This window comes from Semicossyphus pulcher, unplaced genomic scaffold (assembly GCF_022749685.1).
Source record: "Semicossyphus pulcher isolate SPU_LCO1_2020_fin unplaced genomic scaffold, fSemPul1.0.p SCAF_11, whole genome shotgun sequence".
In the NCBI taxonomy this organism is placed as follows: domain Eukaryota; kingdom Metazoa; phylum Chordata; class Actinopteri; order Labriformes; family Labridae; genus Semicossyphus; species Semicossyphus pulcher.
The window spans coordinates 22,197,170-22,220,055 of record NW_027211615.1 but is presented as its reverse complement, the minus strand read 5'-3'; positions in this window follow the sequence as shown (position 1 = coordinate 22,220,055).

Below are 22,886 nucleotides of genomic sequence, written 5' to 3'. Positions count from 1 at the left end.
AATATTAGGGACAGTGCGAAATGAGCCAATTAAATCCGCCATTCTTTTTCCTCTTTGTGCAATTACAATGCAGCAAATTGTTTCCTCTTGACAGCGCTTGATCTCCACGTTAAAGGTGAAAATGAAGTTAACAACAAAACAAAATAAAAATGATTTCATTACATTTCTGTTTCGTTTCCTTTCTTTTTTTATTGTCATGTATGATAGTACGATTTTTTTTCCGCACTTTTGCACTCCAGCTTTAATGTTATCCAAAAGAAATGCTCTTCTTTTGACCTCACAACATTTATTACCCCACCGGGTCTGGGTCGTTAAAAAAAACAATTAGAGCCTACCTTTTAGGGTGATTGATGGATTAAGTCAAAGGTATGTTTTAAAACATTACTGGCTCTATAGGATGGGAGCTTGCATATTTGGCCCTGAGGACTGCAACACAACACAACATAACATAAACACACACACAGGCTTGAAAAATGTCAAGGCTCTACAATGAAAACATGCAGTCTTTTCAGCACAGGGCCACATGTTGCTGCCTGATGCTTTAACTGTGTGTGTGTGTGCGTGTGTTGCCATTCCAGGTTGCCACGACGCACGCTGGAGCCTTGAGCTGTGGGAAAGGCTTGGAGCTCTTTGTTGTAGCAGTGTGGTCGAAGGTATGTTCAGGGTAAACACACCTCCACACAGCACCATAAGGGCCGGTTAGGTTAGATGATGGGGGTCAGAGTACACCCACGTCTTCCATAACTGCTGGTTGTCATGGAGTTAAGTTTCCTTTTACAGCAACTTTACACACACCCACACACGTCAAAAAACATTCAGCACGTATGTTTATTACTCTGTCCACCTATTTTAGTATATGTGATAATAATCTAATGATGTGTTATTGCACACTGATGCAACTATGACACATTTCTCATGCTGGAAATAGGTCAGTGAAAGTCAACATTAAAACTGTCACTGCTGAAGTTCTGAAGGAAGGAAACATTACAGAGCAACAACTGTTGAAAATATACACTTCATTTGAAGACGGTAATCACAAACTGAATGACTCAGCTGATAAAGCAGACATTTTGACAACCCCGGTGTGTCCAGAAGGTCAAATAACTGGGACATAAGAAACATAAATGTATACACTTTACTAAAACTTTGGTTCAGTTGTTTATTCTTTGGCCTTTAATGACACCGTGAGTGCTTAGTAAAATCTCCGCTGAAGGTCTGACCTCAGATCTGCGAGAGAGACAATAATTAAAACTTTTCACTTTGAGATTATAAGTGTGTCACAGGGATATGTCTAAACAGCCATGTATAACCATTGTATGAACAGGTCCCAAAGTGACACCTGCTGGCGATTGCTTGTAGTGTTGCCATAACTGTTGCATTAGTAAAGTACTCTTCGTCATGGCACAATATGGGTCACAGTGGCAGGGCTCAAACTCACACTCTGCTTTCAGACTGTGAAAAGAGTGCACTAAACCTGCAGTAGGAATAAAATACGTCAGGTTATCAGAGCAAAATAACGTCACTGTATTTGACATTAACAGGATTTTAAATTGGTTATATTGGAACATCAGACTAAAGTTGGCAACAACAGTTTTTGAGCCGTAATGTGATTAAACACAAACCTTATTCTTCAGAACTTTTGTTGCTTTTTGGCGCTATTTAAATAAAATACCTCACACTGCTTTTATTCAGGAAAGTACACCATTCAATTAGATACTTCATGTTCTGTCAAACTCCACTGGTTATAATGTATTTGAAGTATCCTTATGCTTTATTATACTCTAATAGTAGAGTATATACTAGAGGGGCTGCACGGTGGTGCAGTGGTTAGCGCTGCCTCACAGCTAGAAGGTCAATGGTTCAAACCCAGGTTTGGGCTAGGTGGGCCTTTCTTTCGGAGTTTGCATGTTCTCCTCGTGGCATCCACATCCACAGTCCAAAGACATGCTCGTAAGGTTAATTGGTGACCCTAAAATGCCCATAGGTGTGGGTGTGGGTGTGAGTGCGAAAGGTTGTCTATCTCTATGTGTCAGCCCTGTGATTGACTGGCAACCAGTCCAGGGTGTACCCCGCCCTTCGCCCAATCCAGCCCCCCTGTCTAGATAATGGATGGATGGATACTCTAATAGTCATGAATATGAATTACTTGTTATATGTTATAATAATAATTATGGTTTGGGTATTATAATGTCTAGTAAAATGACCAGTTGAACAATAAATAATTGGACTAGAACGCCCTTGCTCATCTGTTCTGACCGACAATCCGCTGAGTTGGTGCAACCCCTTAAACCAGCCTGTCCTAGGAGAACCAGTGTTCATTTAAAGCGAATATTTTTAGTCTTTGTCACGGTTACATTATTTAGAAAGAGACCAAACATTGATTCACCATGAGTAAGTACTTGGCAACAGTCAGTGGCAAGAAAAGCTTCCTTTGAACAGTCAGAAACCTCGAGCAGAACCAGACTCGTTGGTGAACGGCCGTCTCGACTGGAATGGGCCAAGAAAGTGGGAACAAAGGGAGAGGCAGAGAGATACAGACAGGGAGACAGGGGGGGGCGTACACAGCAACAAAAACAACAAGAAATAATACAGACTTATGGGAACAATGGTAATAATAATAGAAATCTTAAATTAGCAATAACAACTAACATAATGATAATGTAAGCTGGTCCTCTGCGGCAGGCCGTTTACAACATCGATCCCCATGAGCCTGCAAGATATCTTTCCAGTGCGTGTCTGTCCAATCTACCCACTACTAACAAAGAGAAAGTGTTATATTTCACTTCCCCCCTATTACATGTTTTGTTGTTGTTGTTGTTTAATAGTTTCAATTGACTGCATGGTGGTGCAGAAGTTAGCGCTGTCACCTCACAGCTAGAAGGTTCCTGATTTAAATCCTGGTTTGGACGTATACTTCTGTGTGCAGTTTCCTCGTTCTCCTCGAGCACGCGTGGGTTCCCTCCAGGTACTACAGCTACCTCCCACAGTACAAAGACATGCTCGTTAGGTTACCTGGTTACTCTAAACTGTGATCCAATGACAGCTGGGGTCGGACAGCTGAACAGGACAACCATCTCCACATGCAGAAAAGAAGCACTGCTGAATTAACATCAGAACACTCCTCATCCTCCGGGTGGCAGTAGCTCACCACCCTGCTGACTCAGCTGCACACACATCGACTGACAGCGTACATCTGTTATTACAAATGGATGATGCACAACAGCAAATTAATCTAAAGAGAAGTATAATCTGCACATTGTTCATTCTTTGAAGCTTTGTATTTCATCAAAAAGTCTTCTCACCCATCTCCTACATGTTACATAAATTACACTTCACGCTTGATGATTTATGAAGGCAGCACAGCACCTGTGGGTGGAGTCTGCTGGCAGTCACACACTGTGTTATAGGATTACAAGTGCTTTATGTCGTATCGTATTAGCTGTAGGGTTAAAAACGTGCCACAGGAAGACACCACAGTTCAAATGTACAGTATGTGAAATGATAAATGTCTCCCTTTCAGAGACGTGGCAAGGTAACATGGAACCTCATAATCCCTTAAAGAACACACTAATGATCAATGAGGTATTTTAATGTGCAAAACGGTGGATTTGATCAGAAAGGGAGTCCTGAAGTGAAAGGATTGTTGGAATCGACGGTGGCCTGTGAGGCCCAGTCATGGCCCTGAGCAAGGACAACCAAACCTTGTTGACGGTCTGCACTAATGTTCTCCCAGGGCCGGGGCTGAAAATGAGCTTAATACGGTGACATAAGGCAGTAGGCTGTTGTTTCCGAGTGCGGACTGCAGATGCATACTGAGAGCGTAAAATAATACATGCACTGATATTAACATTCAGGCCCTGAAGGTGGAAATAAAATACAAAAACAAATGCCATGTTAGCGCTCCCTTCTCTGTCTGCCCTTGGTGTTGTTGCAGAGCAGAACAACACTTTCCACTCTTTCATCTCCTGATGTCCATACTTGGCAGGATGCCGAGGCACTGTTGCTAACGGCTGCATGGGCTTGTTTACTCAGACTGTTCAACAATACATAGAAAGGACGGGAGGAATTATATAAGTGAACATGTTGCAGCCATGCTCAAGCTTGTTAATTGGCTTCATTCTCAGTCATGACCCCTTTCGCCTGTTTTCAGATCCTCAGAAACTCTTTGGTCTAAAACAGAAGCAGGGGGGACGCTGAGTGATATGTCAACATTTCCATTTTGTGGGTCAGAATCTGAATGCTGCCAGGACAGATGTGAGTATGCACGGATTCTAAATGTCAGCACTGCTGTTTGATGACAGGGCTTTTTTTGTTGCCCAGTGGGCCAGGTGCACTGAAGTGTCATTTCTGTCTTTCTCACAACCTCCCTGCTCCGAGAAGCATCCAAATGTCAGCCCTCCGTTGGTCGGTAGAGGAAAGACCAGGATCTGGGCGGAAAAGACGAAATTAATTAATTCATCCCACTTTATCTTCCATTGCTCTCAACTAGGGCTGCACGGTGGTACAGTGGTTGGCGCTTTTGCGTCGCAGCTAGAAGGTCACTGGTTCAAACCCCGGTTTGGATAAAGAGTTTGCATGTTCTCCCCGTGCATGCGTGGGTTCTCTCTGCGGTCTCCGGCTTCGTCCCACAAGCCAAAGACATGCTTGTAAGGTTAACTGGTGACTCTAGATTGCCCGTAGGTGTGAGTGAGAAAGTTTGTCTGTCTCTATGTGTCAGCCCTGTGACTGACTGGCGACCAGTCCAGGGTGTAACCCCGCCTTTCGCCCAGTGACAGCAGGCATAGGCTCCAGCCCCCCGCGACCCTGAACAGGATAAGCGGTACAGATAATGGATGGATGTTCTTGACTACACTACTTCCTTTTGTTTCCATTAAAGCTGCTGTAAGCAACATTCGCTTTGTGTTGATTTTGGCGCCCCCTGTGGACAAAACCTCTTATCTCTTTGAAATCTGACCCTGCTTTCTTTAACAGTCATATGTATCACTCACTTTACATTTTTGCCTTGTAAAATGTAAACAAAGGCGATGTGCAGTTAATCGCTTCATCTGACACCTACCCCCCGCCTGCAGTTTCAGGCCTTAGAAATAACTATATAGAAATAATAAATGTTGTCGCTGATGGTCTGGTTTGCTTTTGTAGCTCATATAGAGTCATCAGAATTAATTTCAGACAGTTTCATAACCAGAGAAAAACTCCTCACAGGATCTTTAAGTGTCATACCTCTACAAACGACCTCAGAAAGGGAAGTAAAACCTCACTGAAGCTAAGCCAAGCGCCCTTTCTTTGTCCAGGCTGCACACAGCTGCCTGTTTGCTGACTTTGAGACCCTCCGGTCTGACCTTGTCTGGACCTTCTCGGCCTAAATGTTTGCAAAAAACCACAGAAAGGTTTCACCTCAGACCTTCATGCTTGCATCTATTTGACGGAATATTTTTGGCCGTTTGAAAATCTCCTGCCCTTAAAGCAGCACCCATGTGCCTCACAGTTATGTCACGCTAATTGGCTTCTGTTTGTTGAGCGTGCTGTGCAGTCACACACACACACACAAACACGCATGTATCTTGACAGCAAACAGTAAACAGCCTTTCTCAGATCTGCCAGGCTCCTCGGACTTGGGAGCACTTGTTGGATCTTTCTGAGCATTTTGATCTAATTAGCTTGGTCATAACCTCCGTCCACTCCTCTCTGTCTCCTTCTTTCTGCCTGTTTTCTCTGCAGCTCACTGAATCTTTATCAAAGCTGCTGCCTGCAGACCTTGGTTGCACTGCTAGCTGTGTGATGCAGCTGCCTTATAGCTATGTACTGTATGTGCTTTTTTCCTCTTTCTTCATATTTGCTTTCTTCCCCAGCCTTTGCACTCCGCTCTGCCAATGAAAGCTGCCTCTCAGTAGCTCTGGGTGGCTCGCTGCTAAGGTTTCCAGGGTTATTGATGGCAGCAACATTTCCTTTTGTGTCCCGATCGATGGCCGGCGGTACACAGTTGAATTATTGCTGCAGTGACATGTCAGAAAACAGAATAGCAGCAGCAGCCATGGGGTTACTGACTTATTAGTGTGTGTTTGGGAGCGTTTGTGAGACAGAAAGACTTATGGAAATCATTCAGAGGAGAATAGCAGAGTAAATACCTAAACCCGCGGCATTCTCAAGCTTTTGTGCACCTACATCCTGCGCTTTGTCATCAGATTAGTGTCAGACATTAACGGGGGCGGTGTGGACTCCAGCATTTGTTGCTCTGATATTGAAAAAAAAAAAGGTCTGTGTGCCTGCCCTGCAGCTCCACTCTGTGTTTGAATATTCATGTCATGTAACAGTGTACCTGCAGTAAAACCCAGCTTATGTTCTCGCTCAAACAACAAAGGGCCCAAAAAAAACAAACTCCCTGATGATGAATATAAGCTACAAAAATGAATGCAGAAGTATTAATGAGAAATTTGGCTTGAATAAATCTGAATCATTCAGCCTCTTTCAGATCCCAAAGGGTCTGAGGATAATCCTTCATTCAAAAACACTGATGGTTGTTTTGGATTATTGTTCCTTCACACTTACCATTTCTCGCTTCTGATTTGGCATCAAGTCATTATCAGTTAAGTTAGAAGCAACAAAATACAGATAAGCAGCTAATAACGAGCTCGAAATGATCTGATCAACCCCTCATGTTAACGGCAATACGTATATGTGTCCACAATTCTATAGGCAAGTTCAAATACATGCATACACGTCAACCACAGCTGTCAACTGACATTGATTTTAAGATGCAGCAAGATTTTAAGAATACTTCAAACTTGTGCCAACTTCATTTCCACCTAACTTTAAACATTTAAGCATATTTGGGTATTTAATACCGATACATCCTGGTGATTCTGGCTTGTACATATTAGGCCGAATAACCGATCCTACAGCAGCCATGTTTTCTACAACTTTGTAGTGACATTGCAGGGGCTACGCGGTCACTCCAAATACTGCCAATCGTGGCTGAGGTCTGACCTTTGAATGGCAAAACGGCTCGTTCGTTTCAGTAGGAAGGAAAGGCTCCGAAAAATAAGCCAGAAAGGCTTGGCTGGAAGTCGTTTATCGCTATATGCAAACTTCTAGTTGCAAACTTGCTAGAAAACAGTTGATAAATAAACTTAAAAGTCATAATCTCGAAGATTTTCATGTAAATAAATGTCTGTTAAGTCACTATCTATCGCAGAATGAGGTAACACAATGGTGATTGCGCCTATGGCCCACTGATGAAAGCCTTTGTATTTGCAGTATTACAGACTGAGTGTCTGTGGCGATATTCGTGGAAAAAAATCCCAAGCGGCGCCCAGTTAGTGACGCGTTTTCCATCAGCCAGCAGTGGTTGGTCTGCCAGAGAGGGTAGGCGGAGCTAAGCGGCTGCTTTTCCGCTCTCTGCAAGTGTTGCGAGTAAACAGTAATCTACTATGGCTGAACAAACAAAGAAAAGATCGATGACTACAGATACAACTTCAAAAATAAGTGAAAATCCAAAGAAAAAGAAACAAACTCGACGCTCAGATGAAGGCAAACAGTCTAAAAAGGAAAGCGACCGTCAGCGAGGAAAATCAAGAGTTGCAAACGGAGCCAACCGTGGACGTCACACATGCAACACTGTTTGGATATCTGGGAAGTGTGCTCCCGCAATTACTGTTTATCACCCGCCAAAGAGAACGAAACTAAGATCTTAGAGATTACCACTTTAATAAACATCTCATTTAAAATCTGATATTATAATCTGCAAATAGCTTTAATTATTAACCCTGCCCCATACATTTATCAGTGATTCATAAATGTACATTCCTCCAGGGGTCAAATACATTTATGTCAGAAGATAGAAATCACCTTAAGAATAATTGATAAATTAGAAGTTAATTAAGAAGTTAAATTAATCGACCAAAGACCGTCAGCGAGGAAAATCAAGAGTTACAACCGTAACAAAGGGAGCCAGCAATAGACGTCCGGTTATCTGTGTTGTGTATGCGCCCGCAATTAGCTTTTATTGCCATAAGGTGCAGTTGTAGTTAAGTTGATGGTTTGAAAGCCAATTAGCCGCAAGCCATGCTCCGTAGAGCTGAGGCGAAATGCAGAGTTGGCTGGTGATTCTCGTTAGGTTCATCCCTGAGAGTGACCCCTCTTACATGTGAAACACTGCCATTATAAAAATACTAATTGGAGCTGCTTTAATTTTGCTTCAATTCTTATTTCTATATAGACAATGGATTAATTGACTATGTTTAATGTGAAAGGTTTAGACTGTAGTGTCACACCCACCAAGCGTTTTTTTATTTTGGCCTGACTATAGTGTAGCATTCAGCAGCTAATGTCTTTAATGAAATGTCTTTAATTTGTACCAGCAAACTCGTGTTAAACATCACAGAACCTGTAACAAAAGTTGAATCAGCATTGGAAAGCATCCCAGGCTTGGCAAACACACAGTTTCATTGTGAGCTGTGGTGTTGGTGTTTCCCCATCCCTCTCCACCGGCGATGACTGAGTGGCCGTTTGACACCATGTTCTTATGCAATCAGCCGAGGCATCAGAGCGTGACTATCGAGGAGGCGCGGGGGACTACCGGGTGCCAGCAACAGAAACCAGAGTGCTGCAATGGAGGGAGAAGGAGAGAGAGATAGAGAGGGAGGGGTCAGAAGATATGGTTTAAAAAAAAGAGAGACAGGAATGTACTGCTGGAGGAAAGACTGAGAAGAGCAGGGAGGTAGATTAAAAAAGAACAATTACGCAAAGAATGACACAGGGAATAGAGATGTAACACATAATCACATGTAAGGGTGAATTGACAAAGAAGGGAACAAACAGGAGAGCAGAAACAGAGGGATGAGGGGACAGCTGCTGTCCTCACAGCTCAGTGCAGAAGTCAGAGTGTCAGGGAATCAGTCCTAACACACTGCGGCACTCCCTGCTCCCTTCTTCATTAGCACCCTGTCCAGGTCCGGGAGCACCCTGCGTTTTGATTTATGCCTTAATTATAGGCGGTAAAAGCAGCTCCTTAATAATATCTGCATAGTGAATTTATCTTCTTACCACACAGGTTACAATGAATATAAACCCCATGAAGCAACAGAATAATGTAGACATGCAAACTTTATGTGCGTCATAGGAACTACAGCTTGCATATAATGAGCTCCTGAATCTGATTTATCTACTTGCTAATGAAGCCTGACAATAAAAATATGCGGACAGGAAGGAACAGCAGTTATTGATATTGCAGCATACGTTCATCTTTACGATTAACTTCAGGATTACAGTTAATCCTCACATTTTGGGTTTTTTATCCTGCAGGCAGAAAAGGCCAATTATCATGTGGTGAAATTGTTCTTTTGCACACAAGCGCTAGATGTTACACAAAGGATGCTTAGTCTGTTCTTTTGGTCGGAGATAAGGAGCTGACAAAAAAAAAAGGAAGAAAGAAATGTAAGTAGGAGGTGATTTTCTCTCTTGGCACGCAGGAGATTCAGTTTTCATGGTCAAATTTTTCATTTTGGCAATCTTAACTTTGTATAATTCTGTAGCCAGTAGAAACCTCAGTATTTAAAGGACTACTACAGGGATTTAGTATTTCTCTTGCATAATGTTGGGATCCTCAGAACAGGAAGATTTTATAAAGAACAGTTACAACTGGTGCAGCAGGACCAGAAAATATCCTCACTTTCAGCCCCCAGCATGGATCACAGCTTGAGAAACACAGGATCCTACACTTCCCATAATGCAATTTCACTTGCTTCAATCCGTCTCTTCTGACTTCCATTTAAAATGCTTTCATGTCTTTTATCTTTACTTGACTGTTCAATATCGTTCATATCTTACTTTTAACTGGCAGTTAAACTCCTCACATCTCCTGTTCTTTGAATGAGGGCTCAACTGCTCTCTGCGTCTCTACATCAACCGAGAGCTTTACTGCTAACATCTTATTCAAGGGGCGCTTGTTTAGCTCAGTGGGTAAAACAGGCCTTTATACCCGTTTCGCGCTGAAATTAAATTATTAAAAAAACAGCTAACACCCGGCTTTTTTGCTTAATGGGAAAGGTTACAATCGGCATTCAGACCCGGGTCAAATGGCTCTGCAGTAGACCTGGGTAATCATTGCGACATCTCGGCTACAAATTCCGCCCCTCTCCGTCCAAGCAGCCTTCGAACATCGTTCCAAATCCTGGAATAGTTTTCTTTAGCCGCTTTCCCACTGGTCCAAAAACCTGCTAACACCCGTCTTTTTTGCTTAATGGGCATTCGGCATTCAGACACGGGTAATTATCGCCCAACTCCGACATTGAGGGGAACACAGAACCTGTATCAACACGCTATTATCCGCTCCCCTTCCCTCGGTAGCTTGTCCTTGTCATCTCAGCTACATATTCCGCCCGTCTCCGTTCGAGCAGCGCTCGAACATCGTTCCAAATTTGTCGGCGCCGAGTTTGATAAACAGACTGAATGAGGAATAGATACAATAAAGACCTAACCACCGTAACATCTTCACTGTTTACTAGCCCTCTTTCAGACGCGTTTGTGACGTCAGATGGTGACGCAGCAGAAAAGAGACTGACTGGAGTATACTTCACTGACAATAGGATAAGGGACAATCGGCATTTATAAGTGGGTCTTCCCGGGTCTGAAAAACCCGTGTCAATGCGCTAATTGCGGTGGGAAAAAGGTATGAGCAAAAAAGCCGGGTGTTAGCAGGTTTTTTGACGAGTGGGAAAGGAGCTTTATATACAGAGGCTACAGTCCTCGTCGCAGTGGCGGCAGGATTGACTCCTGTCCTGAGTCGTTGCACGTCAGCCCCCACTCTCTTCTTCCAATATTTCCTGTCTCTCCTCAGCTGTTCTATCTAATAAAGGCAAAAATTGGCCCCCCAAAGTTCACTTTAACTAAATCAATAAACGGTCTTTATTTTAACTTCTAACTTCTACAACTGCTTTCAATGCTGAAGTTCAGCTAAGGCTGACTCTTTTGTTAGCATGTTAAAGTTAAATGCATCACTTACACTTCTACAGACATCCTAACCTCTTCAGTTCCTAGACTTTAGCTGATTTTCATCCCTAAATAAAGTTTACCTGGGACTTCCACTTCTTTCAGTTTGCCAAAATCAAAGTCCAAAACTCCATTCACACACGCACTGCACTCCTGAAGATTTCCCAACATTGTCTGCACTTGTGAACTCAAATCTTAGAGACATTCATCTGGACTTTATGCACTTTTCACGCCTTCCTCTTAGTACAAAGTCTGCAGTCAGGGTGTGAGCCGATGTGTGATCGCAGCAGGTTATATAGTCTGGAATATTCACAGCTAGTGAGTAGGCGTGTTAATGACGTTGTCTACATTGAGCAGAGTTTCGATGCTTTATACTCTTTACTGCTCGCCTCAGCTGAAGTATTCTACTTCCGCGTTTGTATTGTGGAAACGTCCTTGTACATGTTGTAACCAAGTCTGTGCAACGAGAGCGATGCAAACAGGAGTCAGATTACTTGTGTGTGTTTGCATATACTTGACCAATGAAGCCGATTCTGATCTGATTCTGACATCGTCACCGTTATGGAAGACTCCTTCTCCTGCTCGTTCTCCATGAATGTCCTGTAATTCATAAGTAAAAGAGGCTAAAGACTTGGTTAAAACTTTGCTGGAAGGTGCACAGAGATAGTCTTTTCTATTTATGTTCTGTAGCCTGTAGGAGCATCAGTAATCAGGAACAGTGAAGCCCGTGATGCATGATGCTTCACAAAAACAGTTATTTCTCTTCCTCCGGCTGTGTAAGAAGTTCCAAAAGCTTCATCAGTCCAATAAAATAACCAATCAGGCTTTTATATACATCATTAAAATGAATTTACCGCCCTGCCTTGAAGCTCCTTCTCTTCACTGCTTGTTGTCACTGGATACTGAGCCTCGCAGCCTCCTTACTCACTCAATTGCTGCCCCCGCCTTGAGGATTACAATGAAATTGTCAGATTACAGAAGCCCCCTTGATGTGAATGGGGCTTTAATGCTAATTTTAGCAGGCCTTATCAAGCACTAACCTTCTTAAACCTGTAAAGAGGACAGACATGGCAGCACTCTTTTTTTAAACAAAGCGAGATCTGACCTGAGTTTTTGTTTGCATTCATACTGTTATCCTCACATAGCAGCCCTGAACTAGCGTCGCTAACGCTGATTTTCTATAACAACCTAACAACACCCTTTTATATGCCATCATCACAGACAGCACACTGTGTGCTGCTGCACGGCGGTGGTGTTGCTGCTCCGTTTACTGGCTGCTGCTGCTGCTGATAATGATGCTACCAATCTATACATAGATTCCTATGTATGCTTTGAAAGTATAGAGGGGTCTGGTATAGACAGACAGATGAGGGAAAGAGCTGCGTAAGAGAGAGGAGGAGAGAAAGAGTGGCGAGGTAAATGAAGTAAGCAAACTTAAATAGGGAGGCAGATGGAGATGGAGAGGCTGAGTGGAGGCTCAGGATGTGTGAAAGAAGAGAAACCTTCAGAGTTTAACTCTTTCTCTCCGAGGATTTTTTTTTTAGCAGCAGAAACCACACGCTTCAAAAGAAGACTTGAAATCTAAGCTAACAGCTATACGAGTTAAACGTGTTTTATCATTTTTGTAATCAGGCCAAGATTTCCCAGCGCTCTACATCATTCGGGATAGGCATTATTTCATGTTTCAAGCAGCGTTCCTGTTTTGTTTTCACACACCAGCTCAACAATTCAGAGCCTTATAAGGTTGATTTGCTTAAATACGAGCATTCATCTTAATCAGGTTACTGGCAGCTCACAAAAAGTCCCATTAGTGTGGTTTAAACTGTTACTTTAATAAGGCATCATTCTTTCTCCTTTGTGTGCACCTGACTTTCATTAAGTGACCTCTCCGACATGTGGAGTGGTAACTGCTTATTTAAATTCATATACTCTCTCTTGAAGCCCTATTTTGGTCTCCACCACCCCTCAAAAAAATGTCACAATGTTACAGTTTCATGGAGCAGACGCTTTTGCCCAAAGCGACGTACATCTGAGAGCTAATACAACACAAGCAGTGATCGAGACAGGAGGGAACAAAGTCAGTAAGTGCCAACAAACAGCTTCAAGTGTGACCGGACACTGGTGCTGACAGTTTGCCTGACGCTCGCACTGGGACCGGCGAGCTTTTGCATCGATTTTTTGGTCCTCTTCATTCTCAACACGCTGACAGATTATATTCTGGATGTAGCTTTCAAATGTGTACTGTCGTCCTTTCGGTCGACTTTTCTCTGATAATTTTTCCAGAAATTTGTTATTATTTTCCTGATCATCTCTCACTGTTGTAGTTGAAAACGGCATATTATTTTCATGCCGATTTAAAAGCTTGACAGGCGTAGCAACCAAGGGGGGCGGGGCTTAGCAAAGTGTCAATTTACCTTTTAAGGGGCATTTTGTATTCTTCAATTAATCAGATATCGTGATGTATCATTATATGATTGTCTTGCAATATATATCAATTATCACAGAATCGCTGTATCGTGATTATCGTTGCTGTATTTTCCAGCTAGTTGCTAACTTTGGCAGTCAGACAGTTTGTACAAAGGTGAAGTAGGCTTCGTAGAGCTTTTGAAGTTGATCACCTGACATCTGTTACAAGGGTGTCAAGACTCACCAAAGCAGTAAATTGCAGACCTTACTATTAACACAGTGAGCTGAAAGGCACTACTTACATGTATACTGTATTTGTTACTAGTCTTTACTCTTTCTCGTCGTTTCTCCTCTGTGATTCTTTTGATTTATGAAGTTTGCTCACATTTGCATTCAAAGAACATAACGTTTTTTGCATCCTGGAATAGTTTTCTTTAGCCGCTTTCCCACTGGTCAAAAATCCTGCTAACACCCGTCTTTTTTGCTTAATGGGAAAGGTTACACTCGGCATTCAGACCCGGGTAATTATCGCCGCGGCTCCGACATTGAGGGGAACACAAAACCCGTGTCGACACGCTATTATCCGCTCCCTTTCCGTCGGTAGCTTGTCCTTGTCATCTCAGCTACAAATTCCGCCTGTCTACGTCCGAGCAGCGCTCGAACATCTTTCCTAATTTGTCGGCGCCGAGTTTGATAAACAGACTGAATGAGTAATAGATACAATACAAGACCTAACCACGGTAACATCTTCACTGTTTACTAACCCTGTTTCGGGCGCGTTTGTGACGTCAGACGGTGACGCAGCAGAAAAGAGACCGAAAGGAGGATACTTCACTTGCAATGGGAAAAGAGACAATCGGAATTTATTAAAGGGTCTGAAAAACCAGCGTCAACGTGCTAATTTTGGAGGAAAAGGGTTTTTTGATACATTTTTCACAGTGTGTAGTTCATTCCAGTCTGCTGCAGGTCATAAATGCCTCTCCTCGCTGTAATCTCTGACTTTAGCTACATAAGTGTTGAGCTACTTCCTCCCTCACAGGCAGTTTTGCAGACTCTTGTCCCCCTTCACTCTTTCTTGTCTCTGAATGTAATTCAGCGGTGTCGGCCCCTCAGGAGCCCAGACGCTCCCTCAGTGTGTAGCAACTCGAGCATGAAAGTACAAAAGGAAAAAAAAGGAGTAGAAAAATTGACTTCTCTTTCAGACGTATGTGGATGCTGCTGCTGCTGCTTTGTAGTGGTGATGTTTTTTTATCCGTGTGTTTGCACTATTGATTAGCGGAATGAAGAAAGTGCGATCTGAAAGATGTTGTCTTCTAATGCTCTAAAGGTATTATTCCTATAATATCATGTGTGAAACTCTGGGCTCTTCTCTGAGAAGATGCTCCCCTCATTAGGCGAGAGACAGAAAGAAAGCCAACTTCCTTTAGTAAATAATAGATACTCTCTGAAATATACATGAAAGTCTCCTTTCTGCACTGGAATTATGTAATCCAGGGCTCTGTGAATCAAACGTCTCACATCCCAGTCGGAGTTGGAGTTACATAACACTCAAGATGGAAGTCAAAGACCTCGGGGCATCATCATTATTTCTACTTAAAACAAACGGCTTTCCCCTGCTCTAGGTAGTGGCAGCTGTTACCGTATTATATAAAAAAATGGATAATTGCAATTCTCTCTCTCTGTTCTCTCTGTTGTTCTTTTTCCTTTCTGCACACGCCCACACGCACACAGAGTCCTCAGCAAAAATGAGACAGACGCCGCTGATTGTTGAGTTTTACTTGACAGGGACTGACGTGCAATCAGCGGTGAGGAGGAGTGCGGGATTTGCCTCTCTCCGTGGTGATTTGCCGCGTTTCGCTGATGGGACGTGGAAGGGGCCACGGAAGATTTGCATCAAGACAAACACATAATTAAGTGCATGCTTTGATTTGTCTGTTTTCCAGTAATTTCGCTGCTTGTGTTTTGACGTCTTCCAGCATCTTGAATGTATGGAAAAGCAGATCATTTTGCATTTCTATCAAGCGTCTGTCCTTCAAGGTTTGTTGACCTTTTTGAGGCCTGATTACATATATAAGAACAAAATGTATGTATTCAGATGCTGGGGATAAATAATTTGAATGATTGTTCTTTGTGACTCAATCAGTAGCACAAATGAACCGTTTTCTCCTGACAAACTCAAGCAGCAACAGCCCACATTTCAAGTGTTCTGAAGGTGGTTTCCCAGAATATCTGCTGTGACAATGATCATCCTTCTGATGCTGAGTAAAGATGACTATTTTCTCATGACAGAATCATCCCAGTTTAAATCACGCGCCCATTTGGGCCGCGCTCCCTCTAATTATGCACCGTGCAGATTTGGCCGACAGGGCAAATGAATTTGAACGTGGAGTTTTCTTATCTCGCCTCATTTTCTGCTTCGCTGTCTGACGTGTCAGTGTTATCTACTATCGGAGAGGATCCCCCGCAGATTTATCACCTTATTCCAAGGGCAGACGCATGATTGGCAAAGTGGCGATACACCACGGATGGCTGCTTTGTGCTGCGCCACACCCAGTTTCCATCGCCAAGGGAAAAGCGTCAAACAGGGGAGGAGATAATGCTTTAGTTACACCCCTGTTTCCATTGCCAGCATGCACAATGGAAGCCACAGCAGATGTGTCCCCGCTCTGCATGCTACCACTATCAGCGTTCCAGCATTATATAAAGAGGGCTTCCTAAGAGAGGAGCCAAACTGCAGCAGCACTGCAAAAAATATGTCTGTAGTGACATGTGTGAGGCCGCGTTCATACTGCAGCTAAAAGTCTCCCAATTCAGATATTTTTTAAATCAGTCTGAGCAGCAAAAAGTTGCTGTCAAATGATGTCACATTTTTTAAATTCAGAACTGAGCTACTTGAATCTGTGGTGCTAAATCGGGATCTAAAACATGCAACTTGTATTTGAACACTCAAATCAGCATTGGTCCGCGTTGCCATGGTAATACGCACGTGATTCTAAAGAACAAGACTTCCTTTTTCCGTTTGACCATGGAGGACAACGACACACAGATAAAGCAAGGACTAATGCCTTTGCCGCTCTTGTCCGTTTCGCACGTCTCTGATGGAGATGTCGCTTACTTGCACACTTGCATCCACATTTTATGGAACACGAATGTCAGCGGATGTGACGTCTTTTGTTAAAGTTGTTTGCGCACATGTGTCTATTTTAAATCGTTCCATTCAGATTGACATCTTACCTGGGTCACATTCTAAAAAAGATATGAACAGTGACCCCAAATAATCAGATATGTAACAACTTCATTTAGTAGACGCTTTTGTCCAAACCAATGTACAGCTGAAAGTTATTGATCTATGCACCGGGAGCAATTCGGGGTTCAGTGTCTTGCCCAAGGACACTTAAGACATGTGACTGTAGCAGTCAGGGATCGAACCCCCAACCTTCCAATTGAGAGACGACCGACTCTACCACTGAGCTACAGCCACAGCCTGACTGTATAATTAATGGACGTAGCCACTGTGACGTCACCCAGGGTGGTGCTGGAGAGGAGCGAGGGGTTGCCAAACGCCAAGTTATCAAAGCTAAACACTCTCTGTCTGGGGCTGATCCATTAGCTCGTGAATGAGCTAGTTTAACTTTGTGTTTCCCACAGAGGAGATTCTGTCGCTCACTCGCCCGGTGAGAAAGCAGCGGGTGAACGACACGTAACGGGAGACTTAAAATAACCAATCTTCTCATCACTCATCTATCTCATCACAGATACAATAATCGCTCCGGGGAAAAGCCAACAGCTCCTGACTCTTATTTACTGGCCGACACTAAACAGACTAACAAGCCAGCTAAAGTGAGCACAGTATACCAGCTACTTAGTGCAAAAATATATCAATAGAACAATATTAGCATTTAACTGAAAAGCTGGAGCTTAGACTTTTTGCACGGCCATAAAGTTCCATAAATCCCACAGAGAGACAGGTGAAGTCAAGTTCAGTGTCTGTGTGTCTGTGTTGAGGTCTAGCTGACAGCCAGCAGGATCCACCTGTCAATCAAGTGAGCCAGCCCCTAAAATGTAAGGCTTAATATAATTGAAACAGGCGTGTTATAAAAGAAATTCAGCCCCCGTACAGTTATCTTGAACAATAAAATTAGCTATTAATAACAAAACCGTTTTTTGTACCAGGCTGTAAACATGTTTATTTCTGCTGTAAGAATTGGCATTTTCCCATCTGCTGTAATGTTATTTCTCGGTTTCTGGAGCCTCAAGTGGACACTCGAGGAACTGCGATTTTTTGCACTTTTCAACACCGGAGGTTGCTGCTTGCCAGATACCTTAAAAAAAACTACTGCCAGTCCCTTCAGCCTCAGCTGTTCTCGGTGTTTAGAGTTAATTACAAGCTAACAAATCAAGATGTTGAACCTATACTTGCTGAACATTGCTATGCTAGCTTTAGCTCAAAGCACTGCCCTAGTGTGGCTGTAGACTTTTAGTAGGCTTACTGCTGTTAATTCCCATTTCCTTCTAGCAGCAAAACCTACTTTTAACTTCCTCAGTGATTTCCTTCTTATCCTTTTAAAACCTAAAGGAATGCGTGCTGAGGGACTGAAAGCTGCTGTGGGTTAAAAAAGTCTTTACTTTATTTTGGATATTTCAGATGGCTGAACATTAGCTGGTGGCTATTTTAATGTTGGGTTATATAATAAAAATATTTAATGTATTTTTCAGTGAAGCAAATATCTGCCTGTTATGTGGAGACTGTATCCTTCCTGTGCTGTGGAGAAGAAGTTTTCACCTTTGTTTTGTTGCTGAGACAATCAGTGTTTTTTGTGAACCGTCCAACTGGCACCCAACAGTCACAATCACATCCTTTCAAGTCTTAACAGAGGGTCATTCTGTTTCTGAACTACAAGTACTTTCCCCACCGACTGGACAAGGTGTGATTGCCCGTTGACGACAACATACCCCCAAACGACGATACTGAACTTTTACTTTGAAGGTGAGTTTTGAAGTTAAGGATCCATCTTTATATGTCACTTACTTATATAGCTTTTATGTTAATTTAAGTCTGTCATTATTAGTGTGTATACCATATGAACGTTTTAATGCTTGGGTGAATACTTCAGATGATGGCCATAACATTGCGAAGGCATACTGGGGTTGTTTAATTAAAATAGTCTTTGAAATGAGCCATGAAATGAAAGGTTTTTCATTTGAGAATACCCTCAAGCAAAACAAACCCTCCCTTTTTTGTTATTAACTAAAACCTTCAAAGTAAATAAGCACCTATAACTACCGCCTCTGCACACCAAACCCCGACAGAAGCCGCCTCCTTCCTCTCTTCTCTGAAACATGTCGGAGCTTTCATACATACAGTGCAACAGTGTCCTTCTCATGCTTCCTTACACGATACATCAGAGCCTGATAACGTTTCGCTGGAAAATATCTCCACATGGAAATGTCTGTGTCCCTGCTCTCAAGGTTATATCTGAAAGACTAGCTGTGCTGGGCAGGGCAGCTCCAAGGCATGAATACTGATGAGTCTGAAGTCAAGTGAGAATCGGGATCTAGCTGGAAATTAAAGCAATTAATTCCAGTGAGAATCAATACCATAAGTCTTGATTTGCACCCAAATTATGTCTTCATATCTGAACCAGCTGCTTGTATCTTCCCTTAAGTTTGCATCCAATATATATCTTCCAGTTTCCTTCATTTAGAACTGCACTGCTATAGGGACACACTGAGCTGGACTTTAGCAACGTTTTTAAAGTGTTCAACAGGTTTGGTCCCATTTGAACTGTTTTCATAGTGCCAATAGTCTCTGGGAAACACCATTAAAGTGAGGTGACAAAGTGTAATACACTCTCTAGTTAGGTTTATTTTAGGAGACCAATTTTTTTGCTCCTGGTCAATGCAAAACTTTAAAATTATGACTTATAAAATGATGTTTCTGTAGAGTACAAGCCCTGGTATTTGCTAAGATTTATTATGTTTTTCTTTTGATTGTCAGCTTCAGTAACCTTTGTTTTCTATGTGGTATTTAAGGCCCTGTGTCCACATAGCGCATTTTTTGGCAGAAAAGCTCTGACACAGTGCTGGGATGAAGCGCTTGTGCGGTGAGAGAAAAAACGCTACATGCGGCGAGAAAAAACGATACAAGCGGTGAGAGAAAAAACGCTACACACGGTGAGAGAAAAAACGCTTCAGGCTTTGAGAGAAAAAATGCTTCACACGACGAGAGAAAAAAACGCTACGTGCGGCGACAGAAAAACAATGCCACAGAGAAGAAAACGCTACACGTGGCAAGAGAAAAAAACGCTGCACACGATGAGAGAAAAAAACGCTACACGCGGCAAGAGAAAAAAACGCTGCACACTGTGAGAGAAAGAAACGCTTCAGGCGGTGAGAGAAAAAACACTGCACGTGGGTACTATTTCTATGACAACAATAAGTTTAACTTACTACACGGCTCACAACAACTTAAGATGCGTAGGGCGATAAAAGCACAACACTTACCAGCAACATTTAGTGTCCAGCTGATCTGTTCCCACAAATGAGCTTTTCGGTCTCTATTGTGATGCTGTTTATTTGTCATATCATACAGCTCCTGGTAGACAGAAATGGCTAAAACGAGTTGCTCCTCCATGTTTGGTGGTAACCAGGGTGACAAGTGGTGCCCCATCTGATTGGTTGCCTGAAAAAAGTGGCAGTGACGACACCAGTGCCTTTCTGAAAAGTTCCCTGGATTGGGGCACAGCTCTCGTCTACTTGCAGCTCCTTGACCTATACATATTGCATATGTGAAGCAGTTCAATTCAAACCAATAAAAAATAAAGTTTTTCTCGCTGCTATTTCTAAAACAGGAGATAATTTATTTTTCTGTAATTTGCAAGAAAAAAAAGCAAGGATTAGAAACAGGTCTCTAAAGTATTTTCTTCTGCCTTCCTGTTCTGTATGGTAAGCACAAATTTAAGTGTACTCAGATGGCACTTGTTTCCATTTGAAGTGTCCATGGTGTAATTGCAATAATGCACTCTAATGCGTGCCAATATTAGAAAATAATGAACACAGTGTCCACAGATTTTTATGTGGCTTGCTGCGAGCAAACTGAGCTTTTATACAAAACTCACATGAACTCAAAAGTTGCATATTCATTGGAAGCCATTATTGTGACCTTTCATTCCATCAGGTTAAAGATTTTGACAGCAGTGGTTAAAACTATCCTTCAGCTAAGCCTGACACATAACCACCCTCTCTGGTTTGACTGCCGAAAAACAGATGCAGAAAAAATCTGCTGCAGCCAAGACTGCAGTTTACCATTGACTTATTATTGTTGCAGGCGTTTCAAGCATGAATAACTGCTGGCTATCAAATGTCAACATCCATCTTCATCTGCCCATGAACCTTGTGTTGCCTAGAGTTACGTCTTCTCATACTGCACTGCAGCCCTCCTGAGAGAAAATGAAACCTAACATTTCTTTGGTTTTTGAAGCCACCCAGGCTTAAACGTCATTGTTCTCACATTGTCCAGTAAAGTGAATTAGGCAAATAATTATTCCAGCTCTGCTCTGAATGTGCTTTGTGTCCTGAATCACAGTCCCTGACCCTTTCCATCAGACACACTCCCTGAGCTCCGATCAATGCGTCTTCCATTTTTAGAACAGTCAATACCATTATCAAGACAAAGCCGAGGGCCTCTGCTGCACCACCTGACTGCCAGGCGTCTGCTGCTACCTGCCTCCACCTCCCCATCTCCTCCGCCCCCTCCTCCTCAGCAGGGAAAGCCTGAGAAGGAGAATCCCTTTGTATGAACTGCAGAGCTGCAACTCGCTCGACCAGGCGGGATGACAAGCCGACTGCAGAGGTGAGAACGAGGAGGGAGAGAGGGAGTGCTGCTTTTTCCTCTTTCATCTCTTGCTCTTTAACTCTGTGTGTTACAGCATCGCTCTCTCTCTCTGCTCCTCTCTCTCCGTCTTCCTGTCTCGCTCACTTGCTGTCTGTCTCTCCCTCTCTGATTAGTATGCAGAGCCTGGCCCGCTCTGTTCTGCAGTGTGGGTTTGTGAACGCTGCTGCTTGTCAGGGAGGGAAGGGAATCGCACTGCAGTAGCGGGTGGGGTGAGCACACACACGCGCACACACGAACACACATACATTAAACCCCTCCCGTGCTGCACCAGGAAACCCTTTCTAGACTGAATGTGTCATGCTTCAGTTACCATTCAAACTAAAGATGTGCGCCTGTCTTTGCCCACAGTGTTTGCATGGATTGATTACTGTGTTTTTATGGTAAATGTTCTCATGCAAGTTTCAAATACAGTGGAGAATGTCAGGAGAACAAGAATCCTTTTACATTCAGTTGTGCATTTTTCTTGTTGCAGATTGTTAGAGTGATGTAAAGAGATACAGCCAGAATAGCAATGTAGTGTACTGTAGTTTATTGAATTATAGATGAATCTGCTGATCTGCAGCTGATTTATGTGTTGCAGTTACATAATTGGACTGTTTCTGAGATGATCTCACCACAGAAAAGTCGGGGCACCACAGCTGCAAGCCAATCAGAATAGAGTAAGAACAATAAATCAATTTATGTAACCATAAACAACACAATCACAGGGAAATTCAGCTAATCAGTTCCTTCAATTTATGCTCCCAAAACAATGAACTTGAACTGAAGAGGCACTTTGGAAACAGGTGCCAATACGGAGGTCCTTTAATGCAGGATTAATTGAACATCACAACTTCTGAAATAACCCAGGAAACACATACGGGCAACAGGGCATACCCTTCTACCATTCAGCTCCTGTACGCTTGCAGGATTCTTGGAAGAGAATAACCACACATCCAGGAAAGCAGCTGCAATGTTTCAAGGTAAAATAAGGAGGATTTTTCCTGCATTTTGTCAACAACACATTCAAACTGGGCCCCTCCTCCTTGGCTCTTCGTCACCAGAAGCTCACCCTCACGGTTACCCTTGCGCTAGCATGCTAACCGCCGGTTACCCTTTCTCACGCTGGCGTGTTTAACAGCAGAATAGCCTCTGTGTGTTGGTCTGAGGTTAACGTTCACAGGTATGGAAACTTCAATGACTGTAGTGATTGTTTTAGTTACGTTTCTACTCGCGGATCGTCCTCCGCTCTGCTCACCCGGAACTGATTGGCTACAGGAGCCTAATTTGTCAACAGAGCTGTCAATCATCGTTTTGACAGCATCAAATAACTAATTAAAAATAAACTTGTCAGAAAAAAGAACACTTGGACGTAAATCAGCATGATAAGAACTAACTATAATGACAGAAACCATGTTTGAGAAAAATGTATTTGGCGTGTATTTTGATTTTATAGTTTGACTCATGTCCCATCTGTTAACATGGAGGAGGCGGGCTTTATGACCTATACTGCAGCCAGTCAGCAAGGGGCGCCCGAAATGTTTTGGCTTCACTTTTAGGGAGCTGTCATGTCGTCCATCTTTTTATACAGTCTATGCATTCAGTCTGTAAATCAGACTTT